This window comes from Hermetia illucens, chromosome 2 (assembly GCF_905115235.1).
Source record: "Hermetia illucens chromosome 2, iHerIll2.2.curated.20191125, whole genome shotgun sequence".
Classification (NCBI taxonomy): domain Eukaryota; kingdom Metazoa; phylum Arthropoda; class Insecta; order Diptera; family Stratiomyidae; genus Hermetia; species Hermetia illucens.
In genome coordinates this window covers 29,004,549-29,019,665 of record NC_051850.1, presented here as the reverse complement: position 1 = coordinate 29,019,665, position 15,117 = coordinate 29,004,549, and the positions used below count along the sequence as shown (strand labels likewise).

General features: G+C 43.0%; 1 long non-coding RNA gene across 3 annotated transcripts in view; it reads left to right on the top strand.

Moving 5' to 3' along the window:
* The first annotated feature begins 2,397 nt into the window (after positions 1-2,397).
* The window catches only part of LOC119648239, a 372,324-nt gene continuing 359,604 nt past the window's right edge, over positions 2,398-15,117 (top strand). For 2 of the 3 annotated variants that reach the window (XR_005249033.1, XR_005249034.1), the window contains exon 1: positions 2,398-3,622. This is a non-coding gene — a long non-coding RNA (uncharacterized LOC119648239). The remainder of the gene's footprint in view (positions 3,623-15,117) is intronic. The other variant, XR_005249035.1, reaches the window with a different exon arrangement.

Genomic DNA, 15,117 nt, shown 5'->3' with positions numbered 1-15,117 from the left:
ATTTGGCTTAGGGACCATATGGAGTGGGAAAAACCGACAGTTTCTCCCCAGAAGGTCTGCAGATACCCTGCTGCATAAGTTGTTCGAATTCTCTCCGTGCAATAGCCACCTTCTAGGGTGGCAGAGGACGCACTTTCGAGAAGATAGGGGAACCAGTAGGTTTAGAGAGACTACATTCGGTAGTAATCTGGCTGAACTTTTGGAGGAGTGCCCGAACACGAGAGTCAGTAACGTTCTCCAAAAGTATGGAAAGATTGTTGCTGGGGTGAGATGAGATTCGGCCTGACGAATTAAGTTTAGTCTTGGGGTCTATATACTGACGTTTTCTACATCGATGGCTCAAAAACAGAACAGGGTTCTGTAGTACTTTGATCACTTAAAAAATCGTTCAGGAATGTAAAAACCGATTGAACTCTAGATTCAATACGGTAGATTTACTCTGGGTATCTGGTCATTGCGGTCTAGGGGGAAATGAAATCTCGGATGCCTTAGCAAAAGAGGCTTTAACTTTCCCCATGCCCTGACCGGAACCAGCAATTGGGGTGTCAGTAGCATGGGCTGATACTGCTACCACAAAATGGGAACAAGGTTCCCATGATGGCAGGTAGCGAACCCTTAATGCTGCTAGACAGACCAAACTTTTTCTGTCAGAACCAAACAAACATACTGCAAAGTTTATTCTGCCGAAAAGCAGGAAGATTTGCAGAAGTATTGTGGGCATTCTTTCTGACCATAATTCACTAGCTGGGCATATGTTCAGAATAGGAATTCTCCAAGATGATACGTGTACATCCTGTAATGAGGAAGCGGAATCCACGGAACATATGAGTGCTCAGCTTATCGACGCATCAGACATAAGATATTTGGTTCTGATATGCTACAACTAAAGGGGGTAGTTTCACATCCCCCAACGGAAATCCTGCGATACATAAAAGAATCCAGGATATTTCGTTAGGCGGGAGCTTCGCCTCTCCCCTACCTCAAACACATACACACAATTGGTTTTATACTTTTGGATTTCTTTCCTTTTTTGTTAGTGTGATCTTCTCTGTATTTCGGATTATGTGTTTGATCGATGCTGGTGATCTCGTGACCCTTAAGTCTCTCCTGGAAAGGGTCGATCAAATGGAATAAAAAATGCTCCCCAGAACACGTAGGATCGACCTTCTGGGAGGCTGGATTTGCCAGTACAACTGGTCTGCCACCTGGGGTATTTAATCCATTGTTTTGCTTCATTGCATATGGGTGGTTGCAATTTATATCTTTTGATATATTTAGCGGTCTCTGTATTAGAGTGTGCGTTATTGTCAAGTTATATCTTAGCCATTTTATGCAAATAATGATTGCTATAATCCTCCAGGTGGGATATAATGTTATAATCATTTTTTATCGTCGTTGTTACCATTTCGGCTACATCCTTCAATGCATAGCAGAAGGTTGCCCAAAGTGAGGTTCATTGGTGGCAGAGGGGTTTGTATCATAACTGTATGTTAAATATCAATCGACTCAGCTGTGAATGAGTACCTGAGTTGAATCAGGGTAATAATCAAGGGGAAGCGCAATGCTGACCACATTGCTTTCTGCAGTGTATTGTAATCCTGTAGTGTACGGTTACTGGCTCGAATGAAGTGCTTTAACCGCTGGTTTACTGCTTCAAATAGTTCCTCATCAGGCCGCCATTCCCATACAAATTAAAGAGAAACGTATATTTAATAAAATATAATATTGTTGACGGTTACGTACGTGCTAACAACTTAATTGGGTTTGGTTCCGACAACGTCTCCCTGGAATCGTCGCTTGCACCTTCTTAACAAGCTTTCCATCCCAAAAATAGCATTTTCACACGCTCCGCCGACATAATAATTGCGACATATTGAAAGGCAGTAGCGCGGCGCAACCAACTAACGGAATGTGCACGCACGCCGCATCATACAACATAAAACGCGAAATACATAAATTTCCCGACCTGCCGCAACACACGAAACACACAAATCACACGCGACGTGCACCCAACACCGGCGAACAGTCAATCAGCTGCCAAACTAAAGACCCGTTTAGGTAGATTCTGTAAATGCTGGTGATAAGCACCTGAGCAGAGAGAAAGCGGAGAGAGTGATGATGTTGCTGGCGTTTGAGTCCAACTGGAGGTGGGATTTTGGCTTCTCTTTGTTGGTTTGTGAGAAAAGTGCATGCTCCATGAAACTCTTTTGGATTTCCGGCTCCCCAGTCAATGGAGACTCGATTGGGGCTCGCTCATTTTTGACGGAAACTCACCACGGCTTGCGGCGCCGCTATGAACGCTTCCCGTCCCGCCGCGGACATGTTGTTCCCCTCATCTTGTAGCGGACGGTCTGTAGTCGAATCCAACTGGAGATTTGAGTCAGTTGATCGCGTTCTTCGGCTGATTGAGTATGTTTCGCGCTTGAGGGTTGGTCTGATGGTGTCGAAATCGGGGTGAATGCGTTCCGCGAGTTTTGCTCCCTGTACAGGTCTGGCCGCGGCGTTTTTTAGGTGAGAAAAGAAGGTTGCCCTTAGTGCCTGGTCCAATAAGCCGCAGATTGGCGTAGTCCTACCTGTTCGGCCGGTATTTGCGTGGCGATAAGGTGTTGCATTCGAGCGGGTGTTCGTTGTCCTGACCCCAGGAAGACAGGCAGCCGATTAACAGGGCGGCTTACGTGTCGTTGTTGTTCCTGGAGGCTCAGATCCCTACTATCTATTTTCGCTGTAAGTGTTCCCGGGGTTCACTAAAAATCTCGTTTTAGGTTCTCAACCGGTGGCTAGGCTGAACGACTTGTGGTTTATCACCAGCCGTAGTTCGTAAGAAATCCGAAAAGTTGCAAATCAAGTTCTGTGTTCGCCTAAATTTTTGTTCGTCGTGCTTTCGCCGCCAGCTTGCTTTCCGGTTTGCCAAGTTGCGGAGGCTCCCCGGTGCATGGCCCCAAACTGATATAAGTTTCGCTGTCGGCTAGCAGTGGATTTCGCGCGCGTTTGTATCGCTCCAGACAAGCCCAAGGAGTATGAAGCGTATTGCAAAGTGTACCTTACCCTGCCTGCGTTGAAAGGAGGGCGGCTGCTTCCACCCTCCTTGTGCCCGTTAAAGTGCAGTTAACCCTGTCCCTGGAGGATTCAGGAGTCTAGGCCAGCTGCAAAAGGCGGACTACCGTACAGTCTTCGTCGCGTATATACAACAAATTATACAGGATCAATGCCTGTAATTCTCTCCCTTTTATGTTGGATTTAATACCGAGTTTTTGTTTTGCTGCTGTGCAAATGCCGGGTCCATACATCTGACGGTGTTTCTGGTCCATATTTACAGCTTCCCGTGGCGACCGCTTCATTGCAAGCAAATTTTGTTTTGCTTCCTTTTTTTGCTCCGTTCCTTTGATATCAGAAACCATTGCAGTGTTGAGTGTGGAAAAGTGTTGTGAAGTGGCATTTTGCAAGGTTTTTCGTTTGAGCATTTTCCATTTCGGTATTTCAGTTGAATCCGTGATCTGGTTCAGAGTGTGTCTGATATTTAAAAAACGGGAAACAACTCGTCAACCACGGAGGGATATTGTCAGGCGAATAGTTTGGAGCAATTAAGTCAACAGAGAGGATAACATTTTAAGGATCGGAACAGGTGGGTTGGAGTGAAAAGTATAGAAGCGACCGTAGTCTGTCACTTGTTTTTCTTTCAGCTTCATCAGTATTATGAAAGTGTAAATATTCATAAGTGAAAAAGACTGTGTGATGGTCCTCCCGTCCGGGGATATGAATGGGCATTCCAGCAGGGCTTTCAATGCTCCTAAATGTATCATGTTCGATAAATTGTAAGTAACAGAGGTCAAATATTTGGGAATTACACTAGACCAAAAGTTACTCTGGAAGACACATGTTGAAAACATGTCGAAAAGTTACAAGGGCTTTGATAATTTGAAGGTCCATAGGAGGGATAAAATGGGTGTGCACCCCAAAAATGCTGCCTTGGATATACACTACAATAATAAGGCGAATGATGGGGCGGTGATCTAGGGAGACATAAGTGAACTTAGTATAATAGCTAGGGCAGTCTGCACGGGGCACTTGCCCATAGGGGACCATGCCGCTAGGCTCGGCATACCCTATAACTCACATTGCCGAAGCTGCGGAGAAGGAAGGGAAGCCCTCATACACTTTCTTTGCGATTGCCCAGCTGTGGCTAGAGTCAGGTTGCGGACACTGGGTAAACCATTCTTTGGGGACCTCAGAGAGATTTCTGGCTGCAGGGTGGTAGAGCTGCTTTCTTTCGTGAATGCTACGGGCTGGTTGTGAAGATCCGAGCCGGCTGGATTCTGCTTCCCTGCTCCCAAAACAACAGTCATGGTCTTAGGTGTTTGTGGCATCAAAACGGCGCACCAAAGCACTAATTGGGCGGCCACTGATACCTACCTATCTACTTACAACAGCTAGGGAGTAACACTAACTCCAAAGACTGGGTTGCGTCTGTATCAGTTGGGCAATGAGGACATACCCAACAGCATCTTTAGAGCTCCTTCTGCGATCAAGTCTTCTCGATATGCACATACAGATGCAGGCAAGGGAGGCGACCTTCAGAATGTCTGGGAGCACCAGCTACATAAGGCTTAACCTTACATAACGTACTTCGGACCAATGGGTAAGCACACTAGAAGATTCTTCTTTTTCTTCAGCCTTTGTCCCGTTCACAAGCGGGGTCGGCTCGTCGTGGTCGGTTTCGCCATTTGGCTCTATCGAATGCCTGATCTGGGTGCAATCTCGAGGCTTTTAAATCCCCATTCAGCGTATCAAGCCATCGTTGTTTCAGCCTGCAGCTCTCCATTGGCTGATAGCGTTGATCCAAGGTATTTAGATCGCTTAGTTCTGGGCAGATAACTGCCGCTGACAGTGATTGTGCCTGTTTCATGGGGATCGGTCGTTAAAAATTCAGTTTTCATCATCATCAACGACGCAACAACCGGTATCCGGTCTAGGCCTGCCTTAATAAGGAACTCCAGACATCCCGGTTTTGCGCCGAGGTTCATCAATTCGATATCCCTAAAAGCTGTCTGGCGTCCTGGCCTACGCCATCGCTCCATCTTAGGCAGGGTCTGCCTCGTCTTCTTTTTCTACCATAAATATTGCCCTTACAGACTTTCCAAGTGGGATCATCCTCATCCATACGTTCAAAAATCTTCACGGTATGGGAAAGTAACCGGATCCGACGGTAATTTCTTTTTTCATATTGGAACAGTGGTACTTTCTTACCAGTCAGATGGTGTTCTTTCTTCCTGAATAACTGGATTAAAGAATTCATTGAGCCACAGTGTTGCGTCCCAGCTCTTCGCTTTCCAGAGCGCAGATGCGATGTCGTCAGGTCCTGTGGCTTTCCTCGATTTCATTCGTTTTGTTTCCTCCTCGACTTCAGTTGCGCTGACAGTTAAGTTCTTGAGGGTTTAACGTGAGCACCTGTTTGGACAACTTAATCCCACGGTCTTCTTAAGACACGGATTGATTTTGTGACCACAATCAGAGCCCCGCTGAGACAAGCAACAACAGTACCAGTCTATACAAAGTGCATGGCATGGATGCAAGGCCTACCTAAATCTCTACCGAACTAAGGAGTACGGCACCCGTGTTGAAACGCAACACCACGCCGAGGCCCGAAGATCTCTTCTCGCTTGATCACAACCACAACCACCATGAAACTCCCACTAGGGGAGGGTGACAGCGACTGCTTTCTTTTCTTGCCGGTTGGCATTCTTATAAATTTGCCAATTGGCCGGTATTTTATCGTTGAGAAATTTGCGGTAGAGGCGTTTTTTTTCACGGACCTTCATTTCAACATTATCATTCCAAAGTCAAGTATCTCGGTTCATATATACGCCATAGACAATGTGTCTCCTTCAACCTCAAAATTAACTATAAGGGGCAAAACATTGCTATTCTAACTGATGACTAAGTGACTATTAAGGACCTTAGGTCTAATCAGGTAAATTCTGAATTGGTTCGGGGATGTTTTGACAAAATGAACGGCTCGCTCAGCAAAGTCTGGATGGAGTATCCAGATTTCCAAGCTACATTGGTTTAGAAGGCAATGAGGCATCGGATGAGCTGGCCAGAAACCGAGCAAAGATACCGCTAAATGAACCGGAAGCAGAAATATTTTTATGGCTACGACGTTGAGAAACGAACAAGAATGGCTGACGGAACTGTACTGGGCGAACCTATCAGGAATCGAACAGTCAAGAGTGCCCGTTGGAGAATACAAACGAGAAAAACTTCACCAAGGCGAGCCGGCTAGTAGGAATACTATCTGGTCAGTATGAGCTAAATTATTATTTAGTAAAACCAGGGATATCTACAGATACTGTCTACAGATTTTGTGAAGAAAGTGATGAAACCTCCACACATGTTCTGGGCCATTATCCGGTACTTGGACAAAGTACGCTGAGGCACCTGGCAGAGTGCTTAATATTAGATGCCAAGTTGGAACACTTTGACATAGGGAACATAATAAAGTTCCTGGCAGTTATACGCTTGAAAGGCATATTATTATCAGTAAAGGGACACAATAGTTCTTCTAGGATGCAGTGCTGTGCTTATCTGTGGACAATCCGAAGAAGACGAGAAGGTCCTAAATTTTATATGCATATGCAAGCATCACTATCGGACCTAGAGAAGCCTTGAACACCTACCATTTGGAACAGGAGTTCTGTAAGATGGTCTGGTAGCACGATCAACGCGAATTTATCCACAGAACGATGAACTCTGAACAAGCAGGGAGAGGTTATGACATAACTTTTTTCAGGGTAAGTTCGCCTTCAGAGTAGATTCCTAAGATTGTAGAAATGCGATGATAGCTGTAAAGATGCATTTCAAACAAAGAAAACCATCTCAAACCCACTAAGTGTACCACGATCTTCTCCACGATCAACACTGGATCTTGGGTGTCTTTCATTGTCGGGGAGTAAGGCATTTCGGAAAAAAATGGGTTTTGATTAACAAGTCACCATGAGTGCAGTATCTCCGGTCCAGTTGTGTGGAAGAACAATTTTAGCTATTTGATATTAGATGAAGAATAGTGTTTGGGATCATGGACTCCTTAGACAAATCAAACAATAATTTTATGGTGTAATGTTCAGTTAGGAAACCCTGATCTGGTAGCATAGGAACTGAGGTAATCCTCTGGTAGTCGGCGTTTTTGAAAGTGCACTTCAAGGTTGACTATTTAATTTTGGAAGGTTCGGGCTAGTTGTTGTTGGTATCCCAAGTGGCATGGCAGAGCTCTTCGATTCGGAATAAGGTTTTGTTTTTTCCGGGTGTCAGTGACTCAAAGATTGCAGAAGCACTCGTCTGGCTTTGCATACTGATGTGAATATTAAGTCTGACATCACGATCTTAGCGTGGAGCGGCACTGAGGATCATCTTGCCTTTCCTATCTTTGGTCCTTTCTGGCGATGAAGATAGTTCAAGAGCTATTTTCTTAACTCCACTGGCGACTTTTTATTGTGGGTAGTTAACTCATTTTCTAATTCAGTTAAAGATTTTTATTGCGTTGCTGAGTTCTCTTATATTCTGGTGAACCTTTGTGGGTACCAATGGCTCGGATTGACGGCCTTTCGAATATCGGGGACTGCAAGAAATAACCAGCTTGTGTAGGTTACAGATATATGGATTCTGTAGATCTTCAAGTGGGGCAAATCATGCCAATCTCGTTCACCCGTTATCGTTCTCCGTTTCTGGCTACGTGCGTCAGCTGTCAATAAGGCCCCCTGAAAAGCTTCGAGTTTCCTTCAAGCACTCTGCGTTATGTTGTTATAATGCTACCCAATTATTGGTATTGTTGGAAAAGTGGGTCCTACTGAGTAACTTAGTCAGCGGAAGGTATTTTCGGTTATTAATTTTACTTTTCAAATTCTGATAAACCGGGCACCGGTACGTTTGTTCTTTTGAGATTGTGGTAGACATATTAGGCAACGGTTGGTGGAACCTTGTACCATCAAGCGACAGTGTTGGTCATATTCTCATTTCACATGATAACTCATAGAGTATAATTGTTCAGTCCGGGTGGGCTTGAGATTGGCATTGAGGCAATTAAATTGGCGAAGGCAGGCTAAGCATGTTTTGGATGGTAGAGATCTGGTTGTTACCGCCAGCAGCAACAACGCTAGCTTGGTGTAGATGACCACCAGAATGCAGTGATTCCCGGAACGGGAATCTGTTGTTTTGTTTGTTTCGGAAAATATCTAGTCCAACTCTTATTGCATATTTGCTCAGTTGGCTAATATCCATAATTTGGCTAGAAAACAAGGTAAATATCATCAGCGAAATTTAAGTATTTGGTTGAATTCACAAGTACCGTATATCGGCAGCGCTCTCGAAGAGAGCACATTGATGAAATCACACGTACTGTATTTTGGGAACTAAACTACCCATCAACAGTGTGCTTTCTTTTAAAGGGAACGAACACGAATGAAGTGGACAGTTGGTTCCCGAAATACAGTCCAGACTCTGAAAGAGAGCACAGTGACAACGGGGACAACTGGTTCTCGAAGTGCTTTGTTTTCTAATGATTAAGTTTAGCCAATAAAGGCAAACTGCCTGGGTGGTGAAGTGAGGACAATCCTAACCGGTTTAACCTGAAATTAACTGAACATAAAACATTATACATTTATTTTGAAGCCAAAGGTAGATATGCCTGACTGCTATATTGCGAAGGATTCGGTCAAATGTTTTGGACTGAAGTTGAAGAGCTTTTCAATTTCGTGGCCGATTTAAATACCATTTTCGTCGGAATAAATATGTATTGCCAACCGCTTCTAGACAGAACGGCCCATTTAGTGCAAAGCCAAAGTTTGCAAAATCTTTCATCTAAATCTATTATGGAAATGCGAATTTCCGAAGACTTTCATCATTTGAAACGCTACTTTAGAATCATGAACTTAGGAACTTACACCTACTTATTGACTTTTGAAGAATTATTGGCATGCGCAGCTCCAAATTTTTTTAGTCCTATTAAATTGGTTGTTCCTCTTCCACCTCTGAGTCTGGTCTCCTTATCGCTGCTCTTTTAAGATTCCAATAAATTTTATTTTTCAATTTTATTACCTGGCTAATATCTGCCCAGCGTGCAAATCCTTTTGTTTTCATTTTCATTTTGAGAAAACCATATCACTGGACTCTCAATAGCAATACGACAGCAAAGTCCATACACGTTCTGCCCTAGTAAAGAGGAGGGGCTTGTGGGGTGTTATTCATGTGGACAATCAAATTGACGAAATGCTGAAATGAGAGGAGAACTACATTGCTGTACATGTAGCATTGCCGATATGAAACAGTAGCCAAAACAACAAAAAAAGATTGCCCGAAAAGCGAGGTGGACGATTAACATCGATATGCTGGTTTAAGCTAGAGCGTTTTCTATAAAGTGCATGAAGAAGCAGCTGGTTGAACCTATAACCCTAGAAAGCAGCTTTAAGTTCTTAGGAGTAACAAATGACAAAACTGGACGACTACATCCTGCATTTTCCCAGCGGACCCACGCATTGATTAAGGAGGGGTGATTTTTCTGTAAAATGACACGTTAGGGTCTGAAGTGTTCAAAGGGCCCTCCCCCAGATTTCTGAACCTAGCTAGTATAGAGGCAGAAAAGCGCGTGCTAACAGAACACTTCGATGGGGCTTCAGTGTTGGCGGGCAGACTATCATGGTCAATTTTGTCAACTTTTTTTACCTTTGGGATAGCACCCCTCTCTTGGTCGTCTTTGGCCACTAAGGATGGCCTTTCGGCCATTTTCGAACACATTAAGGCATTACAAATAGCGATCAACATGGGGCCTGAACCCTCGATTCTGAGATTAATAGTCTCATGCTCGACCGACTGAGCTGACCGAGCGCAATTTCCAATGCCTTTAATGTGATTGGTGGTGACCGAAAGATCATCCTTAGTGGCCGACTCTTTCTACTGCAAGGACGAAAGGTGCTGCCAACACTGATGAGAGGGGATCATGCTGGAGCTCTTACAGATTAAAGCAGTCAATAAGTGGATGATGAGTTTGGTGACACAATCAGTTCTTGTCCAAAGCTAAGTTGGTAATGTTTTGATCCTTATACAATATTTTTTACGAATTGAGAAAGCTAAGGTAACCATCGATTCCTGTTTTCTAACAGTTTCACTTTTTCCTAAATATTATGTACCTTATTCCAAAATTAAAGAATGTCAGGCTCCATGGACAGTAGGATAAATTAGACAGTACGGATATAGGTCCTTTATGGGGATACGATGTGACGATTTGGTGATTTGAATTTCCTAATTGTGGCACAAATCAAATTGAAGGGAAAGGATATTAAGGATAAGATCGACGTCAGACCGTCTTGAAGCTAAGGAAGTACATCTAAACAACCCATGATTCCATTCCGATGACGGAATCATGAGATTAGAGGTCTTTATCATTGATACTCTACGCCTTTCTTCCCTTCGATCAAAGGACTGATGTTAAAAGGATCCTTCATCTTGATGTTATTCTTGCTTCTTGTTTCCAACAATCCATACTTCCTGAGAACAAGCAATAAAAGCTAGCCGAAAACACTCGCAGTGCCCCAGAGCAAGCCCGATGAAGAAGTTCTTTAATCGAATAAAGAGTTTTTTTTATTGTAATATCTCTGATATCTCTGAGATAGTTATCATCTCCCTAGTTTTGCTATAATTCCAGTTTTATTCAGATTTATTCAGTAGATGACCTCCTTGGTGAGCAATCAGTTTCAATGGACGTCCTTGACGCTTACCTTTGATGTGGTATTACTTATGATAGTTAGTTTCTTTCAAAATAACTAACTAACCTTTTCCGATGATAATAAAACCATTTGAACTTAGGCTTGCTATTTATAAAGGAGATCTGAGCAAATGTAGATGAAATACCTAATTCTCTTTAAAATTTGATACGCAAGAGTGCTCCTTTTAAAAAATTGAGAAATCGAACTTCCTCTCTCTTCGATAGGCATTCATAAAAATTCACTTACTCAGGAATTACGAATGCATACCCATTTTATTGCAATTTTTCGTCCTTCACACATGGTTGAGTATATTCTCAAATCTCACTCAAGGAACAGCTGGAGAGTTATCAGTTATTTCCTCCATTCCTTGTAGGTGACAACAACGAAAAACTGAGCACTTGAAAACGTTGAAAAAAAATGTTTGATGATATGAAAATATGTCCAGCTAGGAAATTGCCGGAACAATTCTAGGCGCTTGACAAAATATGTCTATTAAAAATTCATGAATTTCATGCTGGTGCTTGACAATACATAATTTATTGTTCATAACATGAACCCTTAGTTTAAATGAATGTCCTAGGGGTGAACAGAAGTGAGAAGAAAAAGGTCACGGAGCATCACACGGAAATGAAGTTATCCTTTTGCATTTCTAACAATTCTCACATTGGTCTGTTTTTACTTTTGATGAATTCAAGGAGGAATGATAATTTCCATACTTTTTAAAAATTCATAGGATTTCAACAATGGAAGAATGACGAGACAATGATTATGTGTAAAAGTTCGTCTGAGAAATAGGCAACAATGGGAAAAATTACTCACTTTCCTACACACTTGACAGTCGTCTTTTTTATCTTCGAAAGTAAGCATATCCTCATACCGTATTCGATATAAAAGTTCAAGGAAGAAATCACTCAACTTTGGAACTTGAAACGCCAACAGAATAACGAGGAACACCTGTTAAAAATGGTGGAAAGAGAAGCTATTACAGTCTATATGACCTAGAAGTATTTAGATGATTCGAGGGGTAGCGCTTGACCTTCGACCTATGCAACAACATAAATGTCAGTTAGAGTTAGATATTGTTAGGTAATGCCACTGAAAAAGGGGCTCTCTACTTGTCACAAAAGATGACTACTAGGGATGAATGCTTATAGGCTAGCAAAGTTGGGCTTGGATAAGCGCAGATATTTCTGGTATAATATTTTTAGCAATTGTGTATGAATAAAGGTTCGTTTTTGAAGTGTGCACACATTCTTCGACAATGGTATCAGGGGTCCTTATAACGCCGGATTGCTCCAGCTTCAGTGAATTGAAAATCTGGGTGTAAGCGAAGTTATATGATGGAATGAACTGTCACAAGAGTAGTGTTCAGATTCGCCAATGTGCTCCGGCTGGTTAGTTGCCTTTGCTGTGGATGAAACGATCAGTTCTCATGTTTTAAAAAGAACATTTTCCCAATCGGTCCGAAATGTTGTCATCAAGTGGGTTTATATTCAGGACTCTCGTAATAATAATCGTTGGCTTGACAATCTAATTGGATTTAGGCTTAGAAGCGTCAGGAGATAGCACGTCAAGTGCACGTGGTCCCAGGAGCGCTTATTAAATACGTCGAAGAAATTTATGTTCCTCGCCAGACCGGAAATGGACAAGATTCTCCAGGAGGGCAACCAATACGACGATCATGACATTTCTGCTCCCCCGAGACCGGAGGTGTCCAGCCACTACCATGAAAAATCACAGTTCGCTGTAGAAACAGAATCCAACCCACCAACTAGCACACTTAGTAAAACTTGATATACGAGACGGCATCAGGAGGATTGAAATTGAGACAATCTTACAAGATTCCGTAGATAGGCAAAACCAGATCGGGCATAAAATCGCCCATATTAAAGCCTATATTAATGCAGTATTTTACGGGCCTACGATGGATTTAAGAGGGGTTGGAAGTCAATTTAAAAAATATTATTATACTATTATTAACTTTAGGAGGGTATTTCAGAGCCTAGATGTCATATTGAGGCATTATCGTGATTTTTTTTAGATTTTGCTGGTGGGCAGTTTCTGAGATTGGCCGCTTAATGAAAATGTCGCTTGTATGGGCGACCTCCTGACTCCCCCGTTTCACTATTGGGTTCAAAACTGAGATCTGATTTGGAAAGTACTAATTCAGACCTTTCAATTTGATAGTCAACATGACTATATTCAGTGAAAAATAAATTACATCAATCCTTGTCATATATGGGGACCGTTCCTTAGCTTCCATATAGAGCGATATTACTAATTGCATGAATGGGTGTTCTTAGAAATCATAAGTCCGGCTCCTGGCGACTTATTGGAATTACAGCCGAATTGGTTTCATATAGAGGCGACCAATTATACCAAGCTGTTCGTTAACTTATACTCAAGGTGTGGGGTAGTGGATCAACTCCTGACAACTGGCAACGAAGCATTATCTGTCCCATACATAAAAAGGGAGATATCACGCAGTGCAGCAATTATAGAGGTATCATGTTGCTGAGTACCATCTATAATATATTCTCCGCTATCTTGCTAGGTCGGATAACCCCATACGCCTAGAACATCATTGGTCCATACCAAAGAGGCTTCACTCCAGGCAAATCAGCAACAGATCAAATTTTCTCTGTTCGGCAAGCGATGAAAAAACTGTTGGAATATGGACATCAGTTGCACTATCTTTTGATCGACTTTAAGGCCGCCTATGATAGCCAGGGTAAAACTGTACACGACCATGAGAGAATTCGGTATCCCGACGAAATTAATAAAACTGACTAGGCTGACCCTGACCAATGTGCGAGGCCAGATAAAAGCAACAGGATCGGTCTAGAGACCATTCGACATCAACAACGGTCTAAGGCAAGGGGACGTCTTATCATGCGTCCTCTTTAACCTGGCCCTGGAAAAAATTATCCATGTTGCTGCGAGGACCACGATCCTCTTTAAGTCCACCCCACTACTGTCCTATGCTGACGATATCGACATCATGGGAAGCACAACCCGAGATGTACAGTCTACCTTCCTCCGTTAGCCTCAGAAATCAAAGAACACAAAACATCGAATCGCATTGGTCAAACGGAAACACTAAAGATAGGAGACTATAACTTTCTAGGTTCGAAAATCACAACCGATAATAGCTAGGACAATGAAATCCACGGAGGATTGTTGGCAGCCAACAGAGCCTATTTCAGCTTACCAAAACTGTTTTATCATACACGACCCGAGGCGTACAAACTGCATTCAGACCGTTAATAATTTCTCCTATCTAGAGTCAAAAATCACAACCGATAACAGCTACGACCATGAAATTCGTGCATGGTTGTTGGAAGCCAACAGAGTCTATTTCAGCTTACAAAAACTACGACACCATAGGGTCAAAGCTCTTCCTGCACAAGACCATGATTTTGCCAGTCCTCATGTATTCCTCGGAGACTTGGGTTCTTAGAAAGAGTAATTCCGAACTCTTGGCTGCGTTCGAGAGAAGAATCCTCCGAAGGATTTTTGGTCCCCTACATGAGGATGGACGATTCTGTAGCCTATATAACGATGAAATCTATGAGCGATACCATGACCGTCAGGTTGTGCATAAAATCCGGCTCGACAGGCTGCGGTGGCACCTAATCCGTATAGATGAGGATTATCAACCGAAAAGTGTATAAGGGAAATATCTATGGTAGAAAAAGAAGACGAGATAGATGCTGCCTGAGATGAAACGATGGCGTAGGTTAGGACGCCCGACAGCTTTTAGGGATGTCGATTGGTGGACGTCGGCGCAAAACCGGCATGTCTGGAGTTCGTTATTACGGCAGGCCTAGATCGTATACCGGTTGTTGTGCCGTTGATGATGATGATGATAGCCACCAAACTCTATGTTACTCGGCGCATAAACAGTGCAGATTCCGTCTTCATTGTTTTGCCTAAATTCTGGAAATGCACACATCTCACCGCCAGCTTGAAGATGCGGCTATTCCACGCTGACGTTCTCGTTGTGTCTTAATGTGGGAGTAGCAACCTTAAAAGTTACTTAAAGGCTCCTAGCCTTTGTGAACCATTGCCTCCGGCATAATCTCGAACGAAGAACTACGTCATCGTACAGGAAAGACACCGGTAGATGTGTTGATTAAAGGAAACTACATAGCTGACTATGCCGTTCAGTGGAAGCCACTGTCCTATAGTGGTCAACAAGTGTCTCGTCCTAGAAACACGTGGCGGAGATCAGTTAAAGAGGAATGCAGGCTTCTAGGGAAGACCTGCAGAAAACTGAAGCACTTTGTCAGAAACCGGTAACGTTGGCGAGACAGTAGGCAAAGGTGGTAATTATAGCACGTCAAATTTTCTGGTCTAATTCATC